General features: G+C 32.9%; 1 pseudogene; it reads right to left on the reverse strand.

Annotated features, from left to right (window-relative positions):
- Positions 1–310: 310 nt before the first annotated feature.
- Positions 311–17280, reverse strand: part of LOC109456562 (deoxyuridine 5'-triphosphate nucleotidohydrolase) — a 108168-nt pseudogene continuing 91198 nt past the window's right edge.

Raw genomic sequence — 17280 nt, forward strand, 5'->3', positions numbered from 1 at the left:
TAATAAAAAAATAAAAAAAAAAAATATATATAGTATTTGGGGACTTGTAATTGATACAGATTTGATTGAAGAAAGAAACTGCTTTTACTAAGTTATCATGCAGATTTATACAACAATCAAATGCAGAAAAACACAAGAAAATTCTGTGTGATCCCAATAGAGTATCTTTCCTTGGTCATAAGAAAACCAGATATTTTTAAAAGCTCAAGCTATTAAGTGTACAGAAGTGGAAAACTTTAAAACACTAAACAAAGATCGTTTGTTCTTTTAAAAAAGTATGCTTTCTCATTTTCTATTCTCAGCATAAATTTTAATTCTTGCCAGTAGAATCCAAACCTCCTGCACCCCTGTCAGTATCATCTAAAACTTGAACTTCCTCTACTTCTGGATTTAAAAAATCCATTCACAAATGAGCTATGCATTTGGTCACCCTTTTTGACTTCAAACTTTTCTTTGAAAAAAATTAAAAAGTATGACACCAATATTTCCTCCATTATCTTCATCTATGACACCAGCACCTACATCTATGAAGAGTTTTGCAGCCATGTTTCCATGTAGAACGTGGAGCTACTTACTTTTCCATAGCACCCTGAATAAAGAGCTATCTGAATGCTGGTTTACACAAGGGCTTTTCTCCATATCTGGTACTGTGTAATCACAGGCACAACACAGGTCATAGCCTGATGCAGGGGCAGATCCCTAGGTTGCAGAGGTGTCCTGTTCCCTATGCCGCCCTCCTCTGCAGCAGGCCAGACCTGCTTGCAGTGGGAGCTGGTTGGAGGTGTCTCTTCAGAGCAGGAGATGGCAGAGCGGAGCGCAGGCGGAAGTGAAAGCAGAAGGAAGGAAAGGACACAGAATGAGCCCAGCCTCTGGAAACACACTAAATTCTCAAAATCTCTCTCTCTCTCTCTCTCTAACTATCTGGCTATCTGTCTGGCTGTCTGTCTGTCCATCTGTCTATCTATCTACCTAGCTATCTATCTGGGTAGCTATCTAGCCTGTTAGCTGAGGCACAGGTAGGCATGACTCCTCATTGGTCCTTTGGAAAATGGTGTTGGTGACAGGAGTAAGACAAAATGGGGCTATAGCAGAGTCCACATGGAGATGGGACCATTTCCACGTCTGTAGCCTAGCTATCTACATAGCTATCTACCTATCTATATCTATATCTAGGTAGATATAGATAGCTAGATAGCTAGCTAGATAGATAGATGAGAGAGAGAGAGAGAGAGAGAGAGAGAGAGAGAGAGAGAGAGAGAACCAAAAATATGTATACACATTTTAAGAAAGGAAAAAAAAAACACTATTAAAATTGTAATAGTCAATATATACTGATAACAAAAGATGAATACAAGTCACCTTTGACTCCTGCAATTACAAGAGGTGTTCAAAGCAGTTACCATAAGTGTCCAGACACTTCTGATTACAGTGAATTACCGCTTGAGCAGCATTGACCAAAGTGTCCACTTGTATCGCTGCACATGTCATTTCAATTACTTCACACAGGACCATGTGTCTCAAACTTATCATGAATGCGTGCAATTGTTAGGTGTGTTGGAGGTTTGTTGCATACTCACACCTCCGTTGTCATTGTACTTCCACAACGTTCTCAAATTTCAAATACCACTTCAAAATGGACTTGCACTCCTCAAACAACAACCATGCTTCTGCCATTTTCTTTGTCCTGTCTGTCGCATGGTGATGCTATCATTCATTTGATTAACGCCATCTTTTGAGTGAATGTCATACTACACATTGCTACCATAATTCAATTCAACTTTGAAAAGTAATACATAGGTAACATCTCTTAAAATGTGTATACATTTTTTTGGCACCCCTGGTATATACCATGTGTCCCTGAAAATAAGACCTGGCTTGACAATCAGCTCTAATGCATCTTTTGGAGCAAAAATTAATATAAGACCTGGTCTTATATTATATTATGTTAGATAAGACCTGGTCTTATAGTAAACTAAGACCAGGTATAATGTTAATTTTTGCTCCAAAAGGCGCATTAGAGCTGATTATCCTTCTAGGTTTTATTTTCAGGGAAACGTTATAGTATATTTTATATATACTATACATATATACATATATACACACATACATATATACACATACATATGTGTATATATGTACATATATACATATAGATGTATGTATATGTATATATGTACATATCTATATATCGATGTACATATATATGTACATATATACACATACATATATATGTATATATATTTTCTTGGCATTTTCCGGGTCCCTATGTACTTCTCCACATATATGTATATATAATACATATTTTATATATATACATATTTGACTGAAGTCACTAAATTAATGTATTAGAAGATAGTTTATCATTATAAGTACATTTTTATTAACTCTTCACATCAATTTTCTTAATTGTAAAGCAGAAATAAAAATTTGAACATTCTTTCCACAGTATGATACGTGGACTAAGGATAAGATTAATTAATATTTGTGAAGAGTAAAGGTTCTGGAAATTATTATACTTCTATACTCACTAAAGATTATTCTTTTCTGGTATTTCTTTAGCAGGTTTGTATCTCTTCATTAAAAAAATGAGTAAAGTATATTCTCACAGGTTCTAAATAGAATATTTGATACACAAAGTCCATTGGTACTCAATTACTTGTAATGATCAACTGTCAAGATTAATTACTTAAACGCAGTTTTTTTTGGTAACAATTCTAGGTAAGAAACTGATGGCTAAAGCAATATTTTAACAACAGCATCAAATACACAATAAACATAACATCCCTTAAAATCATGTCATTTTTAAGTTTAAAATTTCAAAATACAGGTTAAAAATTCTGAGTAGTGTTTAATGTGATCTGTGACTATATTAGTCAGTCTCATTATCAGACATTTTAAAACTAACTATATTCCTCTCAGACCAAATATATCCACGTTTCTCTATGTGTTTAATATTTGGGAGGTTAGATGAACTGATCTTTAAATCTCCTTCTTTCAAAAGACTCCATGATTCTATCTTCTATTGTTGTTGTTTTTTCATTATTTTTTTCAATCCAACATTCACACACTGGTCAAAGAGCTTACCAACAAAGATTTTCATTTTTCTTGGCATTTTCCGGGTCCCTATGTACTTCTCCACATTCATTTCACTCTTGCAAATATCATCAAGTCTGTAAACTAGCCTATTCTGAAGGAATTCCTTAAGGTCACTAACATGGTAGCTAGCTCAGAGCATTCTGAAATTTGTTCTATGCAGCACTTGCCAGTATTTGCTAAGGTACCTGGCTTGATATAAGGTATCACAACTTTCATATTTCTTCTGTAGCTCACAATAGTTATCTAACTCACTATTGTTTCATTTAATGTACTTTGCTTCTGGGTGGTTTTTGTCTCGAGGTATGTAGCATATCTATGACCATATTGCCAAATAGCAAAGTCATTTTGTATTCAATTTCTTCTTCTGAATGTTATTAATTCCAAATACAGATTGAAAACATCCTTCTATAGCAACATGATACCATTTTACTTAATAACAACATTTTTTTAGGGCTTAACTTCATTTTACACATTTGGCAATGAAAATTCTGTCCTCAAAAGCCTTTAGTTTATATTATTTCATTGTTGGAGCTCTATTAACTTGAACCCACATTTTTAAATGTGTCTTCGTTTTTACAAAGTGATATAATTCTAACTCTATTTAAATGATCATATTTTGATTTTCCTTCATAATGAAAAATAACAAATGAGGCATAGAAGTATCTGGGTAATGAGCTGAATATTAGTTTAGTCTTTCAATAGTCAATGGAATACTAAGAGGATTCCTATATATCATAGTTTATATTTTAAAATGTTCATTACTCTTTACTTTAAATAAAAAACAACTCTAACTACACAGTTCTTTTAATAAAGAAGTTGTACTGTCACAGCTTATTAAACTTTAGATCCCATGTCACAATTCTGATTCCAGCCCACCTTAAACTGTATGTTGAAGAAGAATGTATGGCTGATTTTAGCTGCAGTTTCTATTGGCAAAGTGATGGGAGTAACAAGAAAGTTGAACAGATTATTTTTTGGTGTAGGAGACAGATTGGCATGACAGCAGGTGTGATCAGGGTAGCAAATCTATTTCAAATGGCAAAGTTGGTGACAAGGGTAAGATATCTGAGATAATGAGATAAACTAACAAGATCTTCAAAATTCAAATACAGATGCTTGTGCTGTGAAATATCCTAGGAAAATGCCTAGGTCTAAGTCAGTAAATGATAAAAGAGTCATTCTAGACACAATCCAGAGTGGACATGAAGAAGGTGAAACTAATTGTCTACAGCATTGCTCTTAAACCTCTCTGCCATAGGCTCTGGCTTTAGAGGATCCCATATATCAAAAGTAGGCTAAAAAATAAAATTGAATTCATAGATGAGAGAAAATACAGGTGCCTATGTTACTCAGGATCTAACACTCAACATTGCCACAGTGCAATATGTAATGAAAACCTCAAGTGTCCTAGGGGGGTCCCAGGGAAATCCTTCTCATCTCTTGCCATCATATCCAAATTTCAGGATGATCTGTTATTTGTTCCACTGCTATCATGGCAAAGAGACACAGTTTAATTAAAAGAAAAAAAAAAACAATGAATGAACTTGGTAAAGCTTTCTCAGATTGTATGAATATAATAGATCTTTGCAAAATAAATTCTTATAAAAAGTATTTAAACCTAAAGGGATCTTTTTTGACTAATTTAACAGCGAATTTAAAGAAAAATGTAAATCAAATATAGTACATGTGAACTAAAGTAGCATTCCAATATTGTTAGGAAATTAGAATAAGAAAAAAACATTTGCGTGACTATGAAAAAGAAAAATATCCAAACAATCCAAAAAATGATTCCTATTGAGACTATTTTCTGACCATTAGCCAAAATTAACCAGGTGAATTGATTAAATTTCTTTGATGAAATACATTTAACAATAGATTGAGTTATTTCTTAATTTCTTTATAATACTGTAGCTTGTATTTTGTTTTTTTAATTTAAGAAGTTCGATATGAATTTATACATTTCATGGCATAATAAAGTTGTGTATGATGACATTAATGTATTTTAATAGTTTCTGTAATAATACTTTATTATATGAGATTTCCTTACAATGTTTGAATATTATCTGTGGTTAGTGTCTGAATCTTAATATGGTTTAAAAAATTCTATTGATAATTCCAGTTTTTCCTGCTTTAACAGAGTAAAATGTCTCCAAATTGAACTTATTAAAATACTGTCTTAGAATTTCAATGAGTCAAGAAACAGATAGGTTGGGACTATTGTCAATTGAAGACAAATTGTTTTAAAATATCAATTGTAGTAATGTTAATTTGTGATTTATCTGAATTATGATGTATTTTTATACTGATTTATATTTCCTATTCATTCAGACATCATTGACTCATCAAAGAGCATTAATGCATGAATAACAATATTTAAATGTAGTTATATTTGACATTTTGCTGACTCTTGGGGATAAACATAGTTTTTCATATATTTTTCAATTTTGCTTTTCTAGAGGTATCATTTTAGGTTGTTTTTTAAAAAGTTTATTGGGGTGACAATTGTTAGTAAAGTTGTATAGATTTCAGGTGTACAATTCTGTAATACATGACCTATATATCACACTGTGTGTTCACCACCCAGAGTCAGTTCTCTTTCCATCACCATATATTTGATCCCTTTTGCCCTCAAAGCAGAAAGAGAGATCATGTGTTATTTAACAATTTATTAGCTTAATTCATAACTTTTATGTGAACCTTCATTTTTACTTGCCCAATGCCTGTAGATCTTAGGGACATGCCTGATTATCTGAAAGAGTAATTTTTTTGGTTAGATTTCATTTACTCATCCCTTGATCACTTGTTTTACATTAATTACTCATGAAAACAACAATCCAAATGAAATCTATTTTAGAGATTTAATCATGGTTAACATTTTAATGTTTCTCTTATTCACTTTATCAATCCTAACTTTCATGCGAAACGCAACCTACAATATTAGAACTTTTTGCAGTTTCTTCCCCTGCTCTCACTCACTCCATGAGTATGTGGTCCTATTTTTCTAACCAAATATATGTGAATTATAAAAGAATAGTTGTACCTTATTTAAATTAATTGGTGTAAAAGTTTTATCAGTTATAAAAAAGTTATCGGTATGTTCACTGACTAAACACACTTTTCTAAAGATAGTAAAATTGTATAAAATAATGGTCTTTGATAATTTGGAGTAATATTCCTTCTGAAATAAATTTTTCTTGTACTAAGTCAGACCAATTATTTAGGGAGTATAGATAGATATGAAAGATTTGAAGAAAAATCTTCACATATTCACATACAGTTTATCTGTATTTTTCAGCACCAACAATCAGAGGTAGACTCTCTGGGAGTAACATGTGATATCACAGGGGACATCTATAATGATAACTTGAACCATGGCAATTATCATTTTCTTCTGATGAAACCAAGCAATACTTTCAATAATTGAATAACGATAAGAATAACAGGTGCTAATATCAGTTTGACCTATAAATGGAATTCCCAAAACCAAATTTAAAATATGCATGCCAGTTTAAACTGGAGATGTATTTTTTTAGATTATTTTAAGAAAACAAGTTAATGCAACACAACATTTTAAAGCAATGCACACATATTTTAAAGTTTACAGGGCATTATTACTCAAAACCTAACACTCTGTTGTTGAATCCAGGATTTTTTTTTTTTCCAAATGCATGTTTCATGTTTCAATTAACAAAACCACAACTAATTCTTTAAAAACTAAAACAAGAACATTTTTATCATTCAGGCATTTAATTAGAACTTCAAAAATAGATTAATTGTAATTGGAAAAGTAATAAAATATAGTTTGGCACTATTTTTTAGAGGAATCTAAATTAGTATGGTTAATGAAGTCACTCTATTTTTTGCTTTGTCAGTAAACTTAGTTCCTTCCCATGTCCTCAAAATTTAAAAGCAAATAATCTGTAAAAATAGATGATCTTTTTTCTTTTAACCTCTATGAAATTGCAAGTTCTATTAAAGCAGGTTTCACTTGTTTATAATAACTGCACTTTAAAATGAACTTTTGATACCTTATACATTTGAATTTATTTTCCTTTGCCTATCAGAGATACTTCATTATATAACATCATTTTTTCCCCACATTTCTTGTCTTGATAAACAGACTAAAGACAATTTTAAATCAGCATAACTAATAAGGTAAATACTAAATAGTTGCCAATCCAGCTGTTCCTAAATTTCATTCATTCAAACATTATTTGTCAATTGTCTACTATATTCTAAGCCCTACTGTAAGTATGGGACATAATAAGACTTTGTCTCTGAACTAAGGTACATATATTTTGTTTGACAAGAGGTGGACAGATCATAAACAAGAAAAAAAAATCTCACACAAAACAATAACAGCATTACTAGGGATTCATAATTTGATGAAAATGCAAGAGAGTATTGTGGTACCAAGCAATGGAGAAGTACCTTTAAGTTGATTGGTTGGAGGAGACCTGTTAGGAGCTGTGCTGCTAGGTAAGACAAAATACTAAAAAGCCAACAATTTGAAGTTCTAGGGGAGTATTACAGGCAAAAGAAACAGTAAATTCAAATGTTCTGAGTCATCTAAAAGAAAGCCAATTATAGAGGTAGTGACTAAGGGGCAGAAATATTTAGGTGGTTTCTGAGAATGGAGCAGGACTAAATGCTTGTAAGCCACTAAAAGGAATATGGATGTTCCTATAAATGTAGAGAAACATTTCTAGCGGGTTTTAGATTCTTGAATGCTGGATGTTTCAAATATTCACTGAGACTGATGCTTAGAGAATGGAGGAATAAAAGCACTTATATAGTGAGCAGAGTGAAGGCTATTGGCATTTAGTAGTCTGGTCCAGAGATAATCATGGTCAGGTCAAGTATGTTAGTGATGCAGTGGAAGACAAGTGAAAGTATCCATGATATATTTTGGAAACAGGGCTGAAAATATTTGCCAAAAACATTTGTTGATGGAAATCAACAAAGATTCTCAGTCTTTTAGTTTAGGCAATTGAATTAGTGTTGGTGCCATTTTCCAAGAAATGGAAGCCTGGGAAACAACACATTCAGGTGAGAAAATCATGAGTTCCCCTGGGATGTCTTGAATGGAACACACATATTAGTTATCTAAGTGGAGATGGCCAGTAAGCTATTGTACATACTCATATGAGTCTGGATTTCTGGTGCAAAATTATTGCCAGAGATAGACTTTAGGGGAGTCTCAGCATATGGATGTTATTTGTAGTTATGAAGCTGTATGAAGTTACCTGAGGAAGGAAGACGTATTCAGAGGAAAGGAACGGGTTTGATGATTGAGCACTGGAGCACTCGAGCACCTAGAATAAAATGGCATAAGATAAGAATCCAACATCTGCCACTGATGTGGAGCAATATGGTGGGAGAAAACAGAGTGTAATGGATAAAGCAGAATGCAAAGGAATAAACCAATTTAAGAACAGGAAGTGGTATTTTACATTAAATGTTACTGAGACATCAATTAGGATGAGAAAGGAGAAGCAACCTTTGCCAACATAGAAATTATAGGTTTCCCTGACAAAAGGAGTTTATTGAAGCAGCAAAGATGAGGTGGGGAGGGAAGAGAAAATGAGGAAGTACACACAGTAAGGGTAGACTATTCATTCAAAATTCATGCTTTTGTTTTTGTTTTAATGAAGGGGAAAGGCAGTGTCTGGAAAGGAAGTTGGTGTCAAAATAGACAGACAGATGATTATTAAGGGTCAGATAGATGGATGGATGAGTGGATGAGTGAGTGAGTGGATGGATGATGGATGGATGATGGATGGATGGATGGATGGATGGATGGATGGATGGATGGATGGACAAATACACAGAGATATATTTTGTATGGGGAAAATCACAGCATATTAGCATGTTGATGGGAAAAAAAAAACAATGGATAGAGAATACTTATGAAGGTGACAGAAGAAATTGCAGGGACAATGTAGTTTAGAAAGTGATAGGGCAGAGGGGGATGAATGTGGTTTTTTAAATACATAGAAAAGAGGCTGAGGATATAGGGGGGGTTGATGATACAACATTTGTTACTGACAGCCCACTGAAAAAAAGGTAGGATGGAGGAGAGAGCAAAAAAAAGAGTTAGAGTAATTGATGTAGAGAGCAGTAGAGAGATACAAATCTGACTGGAGAGAGGAGATCTGGGAGGCTTAGATATGGATGTTAACTTAAAAAAAAAAAAAAAAAACATAATGGCAATAGTGCTAAGTATCCCTCAGAGAGAGTCTCTCAAACTCTCTCTGGAAAGTCTATTTTTTTTGCTGAGTCACAGAGAAAAAAAAAAAGGAGAAAAAAAAAAAAAAAAAAAAAAATCTGTGGTAATGCTCATGTACTTGGATATTGTGGCAATGTCAGTTTCTATATGCATTTCTAAATGCTTACTCCAATTTCTGTATTACTTCTTTGTAGCTCAGTAACAAAAATTTGCCTACTGATAATTTGAAAAACACACTTTGAGTAAGACGGCCTAAGATAAGTGAGAGAACCCAGCTAAGCTGTTATTTAGAACAGCGTTCCCATTTTTTGATTGTGGATCTAACCATAATAAAGTCTAGACAAACTACAGCACATTTATTCGGTTAGAAATTTCATTTTTACTTGTAAATTATATACATGTACTACGGTGCTAATATATAACATAACATTTAAATGAAAAAGAATAAGGTAATCACTTAAAAACTATGTGTAAAGTCACTGGAAAAATGATGAAAACTCAGAATAGAAGTTAAAATTAGGCCTGTCAGAAAATTTAATGCAAAAAGAAACTGGCACCAATAATAAAGCATGTAAATCTGGATTAAGAAAAATTTTACTCAGGCTGCATGTTCTGGCGACTGAAGCATCATTTATAAAATACCATTTTGATTATGTTGAAGCTATGCTTCATGACATTCCTAATAGCTATCACCTAACTCAGTAAATATGGATTCGAGAAACTGAGCAATGATACTGCCTCAGCCCTGAACACTATTATACTTGCCATATTTCTGCATTTAGAGGGAGGTTGCTTATCCAGAGAAGAACTGGGAAAGAGAGGTGGGATTCTGAAGAAAATGCAGTGGTAACTGGGGGGAGTTGGGGAATGCTAATGTGAATTCATGCTTTCTAGAAATAGCTTTTGACTGAAACCAGGAGGCTAAGAAGATAAAAAATCCATATACAAATAAATCCTACTGAGAACTCACTTTCTTCCCATGAACTATCTCCAGAGTTACATAGAGTAAGGCAATTGAGGTAGAAAGAAGACTGTATTTCAGGAGGGAATAGATTCAAAAGTCACACCTGAATTCTACTAAGAATCAGGAACTGGCTTGGATCTTTAGATATCACCTTGTCCTCTATTTACAGAACTAAGGATGTGACTCCCCATTTCTGTAGAACTAATAGTCACTAATAGTTCTACTATGTGCCTGAGGATTAGTAAAAAGGACCAATGCTCACTCCCTCCCCTGTTGATCTCAAAGTCTAAATCATGCTAAAGATGAGTAGGAAATAAGTTTTAAATTGTGTGAAAAATTTACTTTTTGATATTAACTTGTACAGGACATTATGTAACAATCGAAGACTGAGGTATTTGCTAATATATGCAAATGATTGGAAAAGCTGCGGGATGAATTTGAAATTTTTTGCATGTGTAAAAAATAGTCTTACCAAGGAGGTTTAAAGGGGCAGTGTTGCAAATTAATATTTATTTAAAATGATACACGACAAAGTCTACTTCATCCTGGCTAACATATTGACATATCATATATTGCCCTGTTTGCGAGATTCTCACAGACGGCTAGCTGTTAACCAAACCCATTTCCTCTTCTTTGGCACACACAGATGGCCTCATTTCTCAGGCTCATTTAGAGTTAGATCTATGTATGTGGCTGAGTTCCCATCAATATGATAGGAGCAATAATGATGTGTTCTGTTTCCAGTTATGGTTAATTAAAATGTCTTATCCACTCTATTCTTTATTTTTTATTATTTTGTTAGGTGCATACAGAGAATAAGAAAGACTCATGCATTTGTAAAGATATATAAAATAGTAGCTCGGGTCATTGACTAGACTCATAGAGGACAGATGATCTGCCACCCTGTACATTTGTCAACCATTGTTTTGAGAGCAAAATATAAATTTCTACTGTGTTGCAGCATTTGTTTGGTTCATTTCTATAGCACTTAGCCGGCCCTAAGTAACACAATGAATAATAGCTATAATATAAAAACAAAAAGAGTATATGGAAAAAAATGCATTACAAGGAAACATATTAGTATCTAGAAGACTCACATGAAGAAACTACTTTTGAAATTAAATAATGTAAGAACCAAATAATAAATTTAGAATGTTTTTGGCATCCTTTATGAATTGCAAGGAACTTGCTCTTATTTTTGAGAAAAACAAAGTCATAAAGAATGAGCCAGAGGAGATAAAAAGGTAATATACATAAGATAACGGAAAGAGGATTGTTAAAAAAAAAAATCTACATTGTAGGAAAGAGAAAATTTGATGCTATAGAAAATTGAATCAGTGAGCTAGAGGATAATATGAGGATCTCTCTTAGAATGAAGAGACTAAAGAGTAACAAATTTGAAATGTTGAAAAAGAAGAATGATAAATACCAAGCTTAGATAATGAAGTGAAAGATACCAATCATTTCTTTACAGAAGCAATGACTAACTAAAGATCTGGAGCTGAAGAAACATAAATGATCTCATGTTTGTTTGTTTATCAATTAAAGTGATTTATTATGATATAATTCTGAATTATAAATATCAGAGAAACATTAATTAAGCAATCAGGAATGGGAATACAGACACACAAAGAAACACACGCAGACACTAAGGAAGGAAGAAAAATCAGTTATTCTTGTGATGTTGCACAAAATGTCAGAATTCAGAGGGCACAATGTTTAGAACATTGAGTGGAAAAAACTATGACCTCAAAATATCAAGGCCTGCTAAGTAGTCTTTCGTGTGGACTTAACAGAAAATAACAATAGTCTCAGTTATATATTATTAAAAAATTAAGAGTTTTTATATCTTTCTTTCCAAAATTTAATGTATGAATCTAAATAAAAGATATAAAGCAAAGGTAAGTGTTAAAGAAGGACACTTAATAAACGAACAAAAAAACAGAAATAGACTCAGAGATACAGGGAAAAAAAAACCCTGATGGTTGCTAGATGGGAAAGGGGGATGGGGGAGAAGGTAAAGGGATTAGAAAGCCCAAATTAGTAGTCACAATATTGTCACTGGGATATGAAATACAGTTTGAGGAATACAATCAACACTGCAGTAAAGATTACGTAGGGTGCCAGATGGACACTGGCCTTATTAGGAAGACCACTTCATAGACTGTGTAGATGTCTGACCACTGTACCAAACATCTAAAGCTGAAGTTGAATAATATTGAATGTCAACTATAATTAAATATATGTATATTTAATTATATACATATATTTAATTATATTTAAAAATTAATATAAGACCTGGCCTTATTTTACTATAAGACTGGGCCTAATGTAATATGAGACCGGGTCTTAAATTAATTTTTGCTCGCTTCAAAAGATGTTCAGGGGACGTTCTCCTGAAAAATCATGCTAGGGCATATTTTCTGGTTAGGGCTTATTTTCGGGGAAACATGGTACATGTAACAGAGAAAGCAAGAAAATGTAAAAAGCAAAGCATAAATAGACAAAACACGTACAAGACAATTTGTATTAGTTGAAACATTAAATTTGAAAGTTTATCTATTAAGATAAAATTCTCATGTGACAAATAGTCAAATCTAACTACTGTATTTAAAATAATTAGACTTGAAATTAAGTAGCATTAAAAATATAAATATGGACACATACGAGGTCTGACAATTAAGTTCATGAACTCATCCAGGAAAAAATGCTACATACCTCATTGCTGAATATCACTATGGTCACCTTCCAAATACTCCCCTTGGGAAGCTATACACTGACACCAGTGCTTAGTCCATCCATCAAAACAATTTTGGAACTCTTTTTCTGGAATGGCCAGTAGAGCTGTCATCGTATTACCCATGATGTCCTGAATCTCATCAAAATATCATCCTTTCAATATTTCCTTTACCTTTGGGTAAAAAGACATAATTGGGGGCCAGATCAGTTAAGTAGGAAGGGTGCTCCAATACAGTTATTTGTTTACTGGCTAAAAACTCCCTCACAGACAGTGCTCTGTGAGCTGGTGCATTGTCGTGATGCAAAAGCCATGAATTGTTGGCAAAAGTTCTGGTCGTCTAACTTTTTCATGCAGCCTTTCAACACTTCCAAATATTAATCTTGGTTAACTGTTTGTCCAGTTAGTACAAATTCATAATGAATAATCCCACTAATATCAAAAAAGGTTAGCTAAATCATTACAACAAGTTCACAAACTTAATTGTCAGACTTTCGTATATGTTAAGCAAAACAAATGGATAATCATTTTACAAAATAAATTGCATATTCTCCCTTAAAAAGCTCCATATAGGATATTAATAATGGCTATATTTAATGAGCTCTTACAGTGTGCCAGAGACTATTTTACAATTTTATAGCAATTAACTCATATATTCCTCTAAACTAGTCTGTGAATTAAGTACAATATGATCTTCATTTTAAAGAAAAATATAGTGAGGGATTTAATTAATTTTCTACAATATCATGCGATTTGAAAATTATGGAGCTCAGAATGCAATCTAGGCCAGGTGAAATCAGAGCCCAAGATTTTAAGTACCGTACCTCTCTATGATGATAAAATTGTCATAAAACAATTATGTTCCTTGAGCATATTACATTTGTGAGGGACAGAAACAGTTGAAAAGATCAAATATACCTTTCAGATATTTACACATTTAGTAAAATGCAAAGTATAATCATAAAGGATTATAATTAAAACAATGTTAGTAGCACTTACAATTTAATAGATTAATAAAAACGATTTTGTTTTAATCAAAGTACTATAGACCTTACACATTTAACAATCACAGCAACTACTGCTGTAAGAAAAATAAAGTGCAAATCTATAGGTTTTACCCTAGAATAGAAAGCAAGTATTTCAAGGCCATATAGCTATCAACTAAAGGCAGTATTTGCACCCAGAACTATTGTACTTCAAAAATCCCTTTATGTAAAAATACACTATGTTTATGTCCTAATAAAATAACATATAGTATATATATGAAAGTGTGATTACAAAATATGGTGAATGCTGCTGCCAAGTATCATCCAATGGAAAGGCGGGGGATCTCCCATACGGGAAGCAGCACCATGAACCTTAGTAAGAGTGTGTGACAACTTTCAACTTGTTTGGTACAGTCAGTCGGTGAGCTATGGTTGAGAGAAGGTGTGTTTTAAAGTGTGCCGTAAATCATCCTCCATCATGACAACTCTCCGTGTCACACATGGCTTCTGGTATATGGCAATTTCTGTCAAATAAAAACATTACAGTGTGCTCTCATCCACCTTATTCACCAGACCTGGCACCATGTGACTTCTGGCTCTTCCCCAAAGTCAAAATGATTCAGGACACCTAGGCAGTCACGACAGCACAAATAATGACACTCATGAAAGAGGACTTCCAGAACTGCTTCAGAAAGTGGCAAGAACAATGGGATAAGTGTGTTAGAAGTGAGCGGGGATAGTTTCAACGGGATTAAGAGCAATGTGTCTTTTACATTACATAATTTTTTAAATTTAAACATTCACTGTATTTTTTGATCACACCTTTTAATCACAAAATATGTATACTGGGAGTGCCAAAAATATATATACACATGACTGGAATTCATCTTTTGGTACATATTGAGTATTGTTATTGGTACATATTGAGTATTACAATTTTAATATAGTTCTTTTCCTCTCTTAAAATGTGTATACCTTTTTTGGCATCCTTTGTATATATATATATACATATATATAATTTTTTCCAGCTTTCTTGAGATATTATTGACATATAACATATGTAAGTTTAAAGTATACAACATGATGATTTGGTAAACTTACACATTGCAAAATGATTACCACAATAAGATTAATTAATACCTCCATCCCCTTACGTAATTATCTTTTTTCATGTGAGGTGAGGTGAGAAAAAAATAAATATAAATGTGATGAGGATTCAACTTAAGAAATTGGAAAAAGATAACAGAAAATGGGAAGTTTCTGAAATCATATTAAAGCTAAAAATTAATTACTGGTATATCAAAGATAAAACGTAAAATTGACAAATGTGTTCAATAGCTATTTATCTGACCAGTGAATAAAAGAAATAAAGCTATGGAAAAAAAAACACAATAAGCAAAAAAATAAAAAAGCAGAGAGAATGGAGGAAATAAAACAGGCATTTAACTTCAGAAAAACAGTCAATTAAAAAAAAATCTGTAAGAATTACTGCATGTAATTCTATCCAGAAAATTTTAAATCTTAAGAAAGTAGACAGTTTTTGAGAAAAATGGCATGTTGTCAATTTGATGAAAACATAAGTTAAAATATACGAGAATTTTTTAAACTAGAAATAAATTAGTAAAAAGAGTTGAAGTATTTTTCCAACAAGTTTTCTAACAACAAGACTGTGTTAGAGTCCAGGTCTATCACAAAGTGTATAATTTCAATGTCCTTGAAAGAAGAGAGAAAAATATGGAAATTCTCTTCACTCATTCTGTGAAATAGATAAAACTTGGCACCAGATTCTGATAAAGATACTAAAAAAATAACACAAGCTGACTGAAAAACACTAACATCCCCACCATCCCCATCACTACCACCACCAAATTTGCATGCTTGATGGGTTTGAGCAATGACTTATAGTCAGCAACTAGAAAAAAAAAAATATTGCCTTAAATCCCAAATATTAAATATTGGTTATTATTGGTATAAGGCATACTTTTCAATTGGTTCACTTATTTCTGAAACATCCTAAAGAGAGGTGGCTCTCTGGTGGATTTTTCAGATACTTTATACTTTCCTGGTAAGGGTTAAAATCACAACACTAAAATGCCCTCTTGTTCAGCATTTACTGATAAATACAAAACAATCTCTAACTCAGCTTCTTAAAATATTAGATCTAAATATTAAATCTAAAATTTAACATCTACAATTAAAAACAAATCCTTGATTTTCTCCTTTTGATGAATAAACAAGCAAAAAACAAAGCCCGAACATCTTTAGAGATCTCCATAAATATTTACTAATATATTGTAACCAAAAATAGAAAAATGATTCAACTATACATTGGAAGTTCTATTTAATGAAAGAGGATGACAATTATTTATAGTAATAATTATAATATCAAAAATTATGTGCCAGTCATTTTCCCAAATATTTCTCATGTCTTACCTCCTGTAAGCTTTGTAACAACTCTATATGGTAGTTTCCTAGATATAGAAACTGAAGCCCAGAAAGGATTAATAACTTGTCTGAGGACACAACGCGTATCTGGACACACATATGTGCAGTCTGGTTTGTGCTTGTAACCATACACCATAAAATATAGCAGTAGAAATTAAAGTAGAAATTATTATTTGCAAGTTTTCAACCTAGAAAACTGTTCAGAAGAGAAAGTATTCTTAGCAGTACTGCTCCTTCTGTAGCCCTAACTCACCCTGCTCTGCTACTTACAGGAGATACACAGTGTTCTGTCTTTCCTTGTCACTATTCCCTTAAACGGGGACAGCCTCAGATGAAATTTATGGAGATGTGCTGAGTATCTCATGTGTCCTAGTAAGACTGCCCCTCCCTTGGCTTGCATGCTGTCTGCTTCCAAACTGTGTAACTGATTAATCTTAAAAAGGAAACTATAATTAGAATTGATTATCCAATTTCCCCTAAGAGACCATCATTATTAATCTAAACATTTATAGCCCTATTTATTTCAGAAACAATCAAAATCCCAAATTTTCACAATCACCCATATGGCCCTATACATTCCCTAATTGGACCCAATGTCTTACCATTTACTGACTCCCCAAACACAATCAGGGTACCCTCTGTCACAAGAAAAATCCTTCATATCTTTATAAATTCTTTCTCAGTATTTGAGAAACTATCTAATTGTCACACCTTCAAATGCTGTAAATTCTCCATGGCCCCTGCTTTCCCTGCAGCACTCTCAAATGGTGGCTGGGTTTTTATTTATATTGTTTTTCTTTCCATTGTGTTCCTTCCAGAACCC

The sequence above is a fragment of the Rhinolophus sinicus genome, linkage group LG02, assembly GCF_036562045.2.
Source record: "Rhinolophus sinicus isolate RSC01 linkage group LG02, ASM3656204v1, whole genome shotgun sequence".
Classification (NCBI taxonomy): domain Eukaryota; kingdom Metazoa; phylum Chordata; class Mammalia; order Chiroptera; family Rhinolophidae; genus Rhinolophus; species Rhinolophus sinicus.